Genomic DNA, 7,228 nt, shown 5'->3' with positions numbered 1-7,228 from the left:
CCATCATCCTCCACTGGCTTACCAACAACTGCCAGTTGATGATGAGCAAAAGATTTTGCTGACTGAATATACTCCAAGCAAGAACATGATCCTTGTTGAATGTTCTGAAGTTGCCTCTTAAGACGAGCAATCCGTGAACGATTCTCAGAAGCAAAACGATCTTTTAAAAATTCCCATACCTGACGAGATGTATTCATACCATACACAGTAGCAAGAATATGGTTTTTAAGAGTGGCATTAATCCAACTCAATAAAACTGATCTTTTGTGTTCCACAACGTAAAAGCTGGGTTGACAATATGGGTAATTTTCCCTTGGTCATCGGTAAGAAATTTAGTTTGGCAAGGTTCAGAACCATCAACAATACCCAATAAATCAAGAGTACGAAGGGCAGGAAGGAATTGAGAAAGCCATGGGATATAATCCGTTCCATCAAGTTTGATAGTCACCAAACCAGACACATTAGGAAAGGAATATGAAGATGAGCTAGAAGCCATTAGAATAAACAGAGAATTGGTGTTAGCCGAGAGGCTATGATACCATGTAAAAGAAAATATTATTGATAAAATTAGCCCATCAATGATGAAGGACATCTAACACTATTTATAGAATATCTTACAAATACCAAAATAAACGTTTTGTATCTTTATGTTACAAAGACTTGAATACAAGTGTAAATGACAAAACCTTTTGTATCTTTATGTTACAAAGGATTAAATACAACTGTAAATCTGAAAGCCTCTTCAGATCAGCCCACATTCTCTTTATCATGTGCATGTGTGAGACTCTTGGCTTGCCTTGACTTTTAGTTTTCCTCTTTATCTGAATGTGCATTAAGTATAGGACTATATATAGGAGAAATATGCTTAACAGTTCAAGGACTTCAAAGCCATTGATCAATTCTCTTCAACGTGAGCTTTAGTCAAAGCTCCAAGATTAATTTTTGTTTTCCATTTCTGCTGTGACTCTCGAAAATTCAACGGCGACTGACCGTAGAATTCTCGACGTTCTCTCACGATGGGTGATATCTTAGCGATCACGAGTCAATGTTATTTGGGGCACACCTTACGGCAAACTAAAAAACAAAAAAAAACAAACAAACAAAGCTTTAGATTACAAGCCCGACAAAAAGCTACGAGTCATGTATGTTGTTGGATTTCAAATCTTTATCTCCAAACCTCAAAGACACTTATTTTCTCCCTTGAATGACAGAAATATGACTTGACTTTAAACTTATGCTCTAAAATCATATTAAATTATCAATTATTTTTAAAAATTTAAAGAAGTAAGAATTGAAAAATTAAATTATTTAATTTATATTCTATAATTGAAAAATTATAGAATTTAATTTATATTTTATCATAATCTTATTAATTGAATATGTTAGCGGCCCACAATTTCTATGAAAGAGGCAGCACCGACACCTAGCTTTAACCTCCTTAGTCACCACTCATCTCTCTTCTTCTATAAGAAAATAGGCAAGCAAACAGAGTGGCAAGAAACGTGTGCAATTCTCCATCACATACGAACATGATGGAATTTTGCCACCATTTAAGAACGACCCAGCGACATGTCTAAGTTGTAGACTGCAAACTGCTAGCATGCACTGTACCTAACCGAGTAATAATTAATGTTAGTCTTCTAACAAACCAAGTCAATGAAATGAACTTTCACTCCCAGTTTCCTAGCTACCAATTTCCTTCGTTTTCCTAGAAACCAATCACATTTTTTTAGTTTTAGTTTGATAATCAGCAAGAAACCAGAAAAACCCATTAAAACCCGAATCAGTACTGATTAACTCCCGATCCCAAAATTTCCCCAATGGCTTGGTCAATTGTAATGGTCAGCAAAATCTCAAGATCATCAGTAGTACTCTTTCTTGCACTCGTCTCTTTTCTTTTCGTTCTCTACCATGGAGCTGAAGCCGCCATTGCTAAAGAAGTTATGAACATAGGTGCTATCATTGATGTTAATTCCCGCATAGGCAAAGAAGAGAAAATCGGCATGGAAATTGCGGTTCAGAACTTCAACCAAACGTCCAAGACTCACAAACTCTCCATCTGTATCCAGCATCCTCATAGAGTAACTTCTGTTGGTTAGTATATCTCTAGCTATTTATTACCAATTCTATTACATTAAATCACCATTTTTTCAAAAGTTTGAGCGAATAGAAACATATAAATTTAATCACTTAATCATTACTTTAATTAGAATATCTTAATTCTGATTGGATGCAGCTGACGAGATGATTAGAGAGAAGAAGGTGAAAGTGATTATCGGCATGCACACGTGGCAGGAAGCAGCTCTGGTAGTCGACATGGGAAATGAAGCTCAAGTTGCTGTTATTTCATTTGCAGCACCCGCCATTACCCCACCGCTGATGCAACTTCGTTGGCCTTTCTTAATACAAATGGCTAAAAATGGTTCAGAAGAAATACAATGCATCGCTGATATTGTTCAAGCGTACAATTGGAAAAGGGTCGTGGCGATTTATGAAGATGAACCCTACGGTGGTGATTCTGGAAAGTTGGAACTTTTATCCGACGCTCTCCAAAATGTGGGTTCGGAGATTGAGTACCGTTTGGTTCTTCCACCGTTTTCTTTTCTCTCTGATCCGGAAAGGGTTGTCCAAGATGAGATTGATAAGCTACTGCAAATCCAATCTCGGGTTTTCATAGTTCTTCAGTCATCATTAGAGATGGTGACTCATTTGTTCAGAGAAGCTAAGACGATGGGACTTGTAGGGAGGGACTCGGCATGGATAATTGCAGAAAGCATTACAAATTTGCTGGACTCTGTTAACGAATCTGTTATTTCCTCCATGGAAGGCGCGTTGGGAATCAAGACCAAGTATCCTGAGATCGGCAGGCATCATCATTTTTATTCCCAGTTCCGGAATAATTTCAGACGTGAATATCCGGAAGAAGATAATTCTGTGCCTGGAATTTATGCCCTGCGGGCATACGACAGCATTGGAATTGTTATAAATGCGATACAGAAAATGGGAAGTCCAAAGATGTTGTTAGAGAAGATGTTATCAAGCAATTTCTCTGGTTTAAGTGGAAAAATACGTTTCGAAGAAGGCCGGCTGTCGGAGACTCCGATGTTGAGGATCGTAAACGTGGTTGGGAAGAGTTACAAAGAAATAGATTACTGGAAATCAGAGTATGGGTTTCGGAAAACCCAGCTGACATAGCAAAAGCTAAAGAGCAAAATGGAAGTAGTAATATTGCTGATACAGCTACAAGATTGGCCGGTCCAGTAATTTGGCCTGGGAACTTACAACATCGTCCTCCGAAAGGTTGGGAAATGCCGACAAATGCAAAGCCACTGAAGATTGGAGTTCCGGGGAGAACAACGTTCGAGAAGTTTGTGAAGGTCGAGTATGGAGAGACACCGAATCAGAACAAATATGATGGTTTTTGCATTCAAATTTTCCATGAGGTGCTAAGCCTTTTAGAGTATCATCTGCCTTACGAATTGGAGCCCTACAATGGCACCTACGACCACCTGGTTGATCACGTCTATAACAAGGTAACAACTTCACATATATATTAATATTCCCTTGAAAATAGGTTTATTAATAAAATTTATATTCTTTTTTAGGTTTTTTTTTTTTAACAGTTTTTTATTATTATTATTTTTTTTATGAATAAAATTTCATTCCAACACAAACAAAACACCAAAACACACCAACAAAAAAGTTAGAACAGAGTTCTTTACTTCAGACAACGAGAATGCTTATTATATTCCGCATGTTAGTTATATATTAGTGTTATAATAGCATATGTGTTGCTTTTTCCAGCCCCATATATTGGTACATGTGTTGCATAGTATTTAGTACATAAAAAATTATATTTTTTGGTTAAAACATCATGCAGCGTAAACAACTAATTGTATGTTTGATAATAGTTTTGGAAAGTGGTTTTTTTGTTTGTTTGAAAAAATGTATTTTCATGTGATATTGATCGATGTGAGAATCTATAAATCAAATTAGTTTCCAACAGGAGATTATGGAAATAAAATTTTTATAGACTTTTTTGTTTATATTGATTTCCCCAAGCCACGTTGAGGTGACTTCATATTTGCCAAATTTCCACTTGCCACCTTAATTTCTTACCTAGCTAGTGGACCTAATAGTCAAAATCACCTTCTCTCTCTCTCTATGACGGAAACGACTAGCTTGTGTGTTTGATAATAGTTTTGAAAAGTCGTGTGGCTAGCTAAATCTTTCTAGTCTTTTTAATTTTTTGAACTAAAAATTAACCTCGATCTACACCTATATTTTCCAAAATATATATTCCTATGATGTGAATTTTTTTAATTTTTTTTTATTATTATTATTTTCTAAAAAGTGTTATTATTATTAAGAGTTTGACAAAATTTTCAAAACCTCTTTTCCATTTTCAAATATTAGTTACATATAGATTTTCAGATATAACCTCCACCATCGGTACATTTTTCAAAACAAAACGCATATATAACTCTTCTCACAAATCACTATCAATAAATAAAACACAAGGCATTTCTCAAAAAATAATTAAACATACACCCAAATTTTTAGGTGTGGACTTTCCTTGTTATATATTAGAAAAATTAAAAAAACTGTATAAAAAAAATAATAATAAAAAAATTAAAAAAATTAAAAAATTAAAAAAAAAAACAACTTGCATAGGGTGGTCGGCCACCCAGTGATGGCGGAACTGATTTATTAGGCAGCCGCGCAGTCGTGGCTGCCAAGGCTATTCGACTATCTCTTGGTGGCTGCCAATGAGCTACTTGTTTATCTAGTGTGAGTAACAGGGGTACTCAGCGGCCATGCATGTGGTGGTTGTCAGAGTCGTGGTGGTTGTCAGGTCACCACCACGTTAGTTGTTGCCACCATTGATCGAGCAGCAATCTTTTTCCTTTTCTTTCTTTTATAAGCTTAGAAATATTTCTTAATTTTTTGTTTTTTCAAAACACCCCTCAAAACTTTACCCAAGCAATTTTCTTTTGGTGGATTTCACATCCAACACTTTTTTCAAATGTGATCCTCACCAAATTGAATTAACAATTTGGTTAGAATATTAATCACCAAATGTATATATTCATTAATTACCTAGCATTTAGTTAGAAGATTCCGAATCTGTATCAAATTGGAGCTTAATTATAATGTAGCTATAAGTTCCATAAATATATTGGACGGTCCAAATAATAAAGAAAGTCAAAAAAAAAAAAAAAATCAATTGTGGACCCAGGGAATCTTAATTAATTTTTCCACAGTTTTTACTTAATAATTAAGCATATCAATTCTTGTCATTATTTATTGATTGAATATTAGGCCGTATGAAAGGGAAAAAGATCATTTCCAGTCCATTTTGGACCGGAGAATATCGAGTTAATGGTCAAGATTTCTTATAAGAAATGTAAGGGCTACAAATTGAACACATATTCTTGTAATAAAAAAAATAATAAATTATTATTAAAGTTTAATAAAAAAAACAACAATAATTAAAGTCATAGGGCTAGCCGGACCACCCCATTGAGGTGACCGGCCACCCCATTTTTAACCACCTAGACTGGGGTGGCCGAAGCCACCTCGGTGGCCCTTGGGGGTGGTTCGGCCACCCCCAAAGGCAAACCCAATTTTTTCATTTGGGTTTGTCTTTGGGGGTGGCCAAACCACCCCCAAGGGCCACAAGATGGCTTCGACCACCCCAGACCGGCCCTTGGGGGGTGGCCGAACCACCCCAAGGGCCTTGGGGGTGGTCAAGGCCAACACTGTAAATTTATTTATTTATTTATTTATTTTTTCATTTGACCCTTCGGGTGGCTTGGCCACCCCCAAGGGCAATCGGGGTGGCATCGACCACCCTAGACTAGCCGATCTGGGGTGGTCGGCCACCCCGGTGGTTAAAAATGGGGTGGCCGGCCACCCTATGGCTTTTATTATTTTTAATTTTTATTCAACTTTAAATAATAGTTTTTTTTTATTACAAGGATAGGTGTTTCAATTTGTCGCCCTTAAATTTCTTATAAGAAATTTTGGCCATTAACTAGATACCCGTCAGTCCAAAATGGACTGAAGGGGATCCTTTTCCATATCAAAGGAATTTGGAGGACTTTTCTCTTTGTCTATTAACTAGCATATCATTATTGTCATTATTTATTGATTGATTAGGTTATGAAAGGAATTTGGAAGACTTTTCTCTCTCTCTCTCTCTCTCTCTCTATATATATATATATATAGTCTTTTTAATTTTTTGAACTAAAAATTAACCTCTACACCTATATTTTCAAAATATTCCTATGGTGTGAATTTTTTAAAATTTTAATTTATTTATATTTTTCTAAAAAGGGTTGTGGCTTAAAAAGTTTAATGTTTTGAATTGTTTATTAAGAGTTTGACAAAATTTTCAAAAACTCTTTTCCATTTTCAAATATTAGTTACATATAGATTTTCATATGTAACCCCCACCATCAGTACATTTTTCAAAACAAAATGCATAACTCTTCACACAAATCACTATCGATACATAAACGCAAGGCATTTCTCAAAAAATAACTAAACATACACCCAAATTTTTAGGTTTAATTTTTTAGGTGTGGACTTTCCTTATTATATATTAGAAAAATTAAAAAATCTGTTAAAAAAAAAAAAAAATAGCAACTGGCATGGTGGTGGTCGGCCACCCAATGATGGCGGAGCTGATTTATTAGGCAGCCTTGCAGTGGTGGCCGCCAAGGCTATTCGACTGTCTCTTGGTGCCTGCCAGTGAGGTACTTGTTTACCTTGTGTGGTAATAGGGGTATTCAGAGGCCATGCACATGGTGGTTGTCAAGGTTGTTCAACAGCCTCGTGGTGGCTGTCATGGCTGTCAGGTCACCACCACATTAGTTGTTGCCACCATGGAGCACCAATCTTTTTCTTTTTTCCTTCTTTTATTTGCCTAAAAATATTTCTTAATATTTTTTGTTTTTCCGAAACACCCCTCAAAACATTACAAAATCAATTATTTTTGTTTTTTGTTTTTTTGGGTAAAGTCTATTTAACTCCTTCAAACTACTACCCCAATGACAATCTACCTCCCAAATTATCAATTACGACAATTTACAGCCCAAACTACTAAAACAATAACAATGTACCCTAAATTTTTTAAAAATGATGAAATTACCATTACTAAAAAAAAAAATAAAAATACTAAATTTTAATTTTTTTTTCAAATTTTTAAAGGTATTTTTGTCTT

General features: G+C 35.4%; 1 pseudogene; it reads left to right on the top strand.

The window, feature by feature from the left end:
* Nucleotides 1-1,846: 1,846 nt before the first annotated feature.
* On the top strand, nucleotides 1,847-3,557 carry LOC132169781 (glutamate receptor 2.1-like; annotated as a pseudogene).
* The last annotated feature ends 3,671 nt before the right edge of the window (nucleotides 3,558-7,228 follow it).

This window comes from Corylus avellana, chromosome ca2 (assembly GCF_901000735.1).
Source record: "Corylus avellana chromosome ca2, CavTom2PMs-1.0".
NCBI classification, from domain to species: Eukaryota; Viridiplantae; Streptophyta; class Magnoliopsida; order Fagales; family Betulaceae; genus Corylus; species Corylus avellana.
The sequence above is the reverse complement of the archived record's forward strand: the minus strand, read 5'-3'. Positions and strand labels throughout refer to the sequence as shown.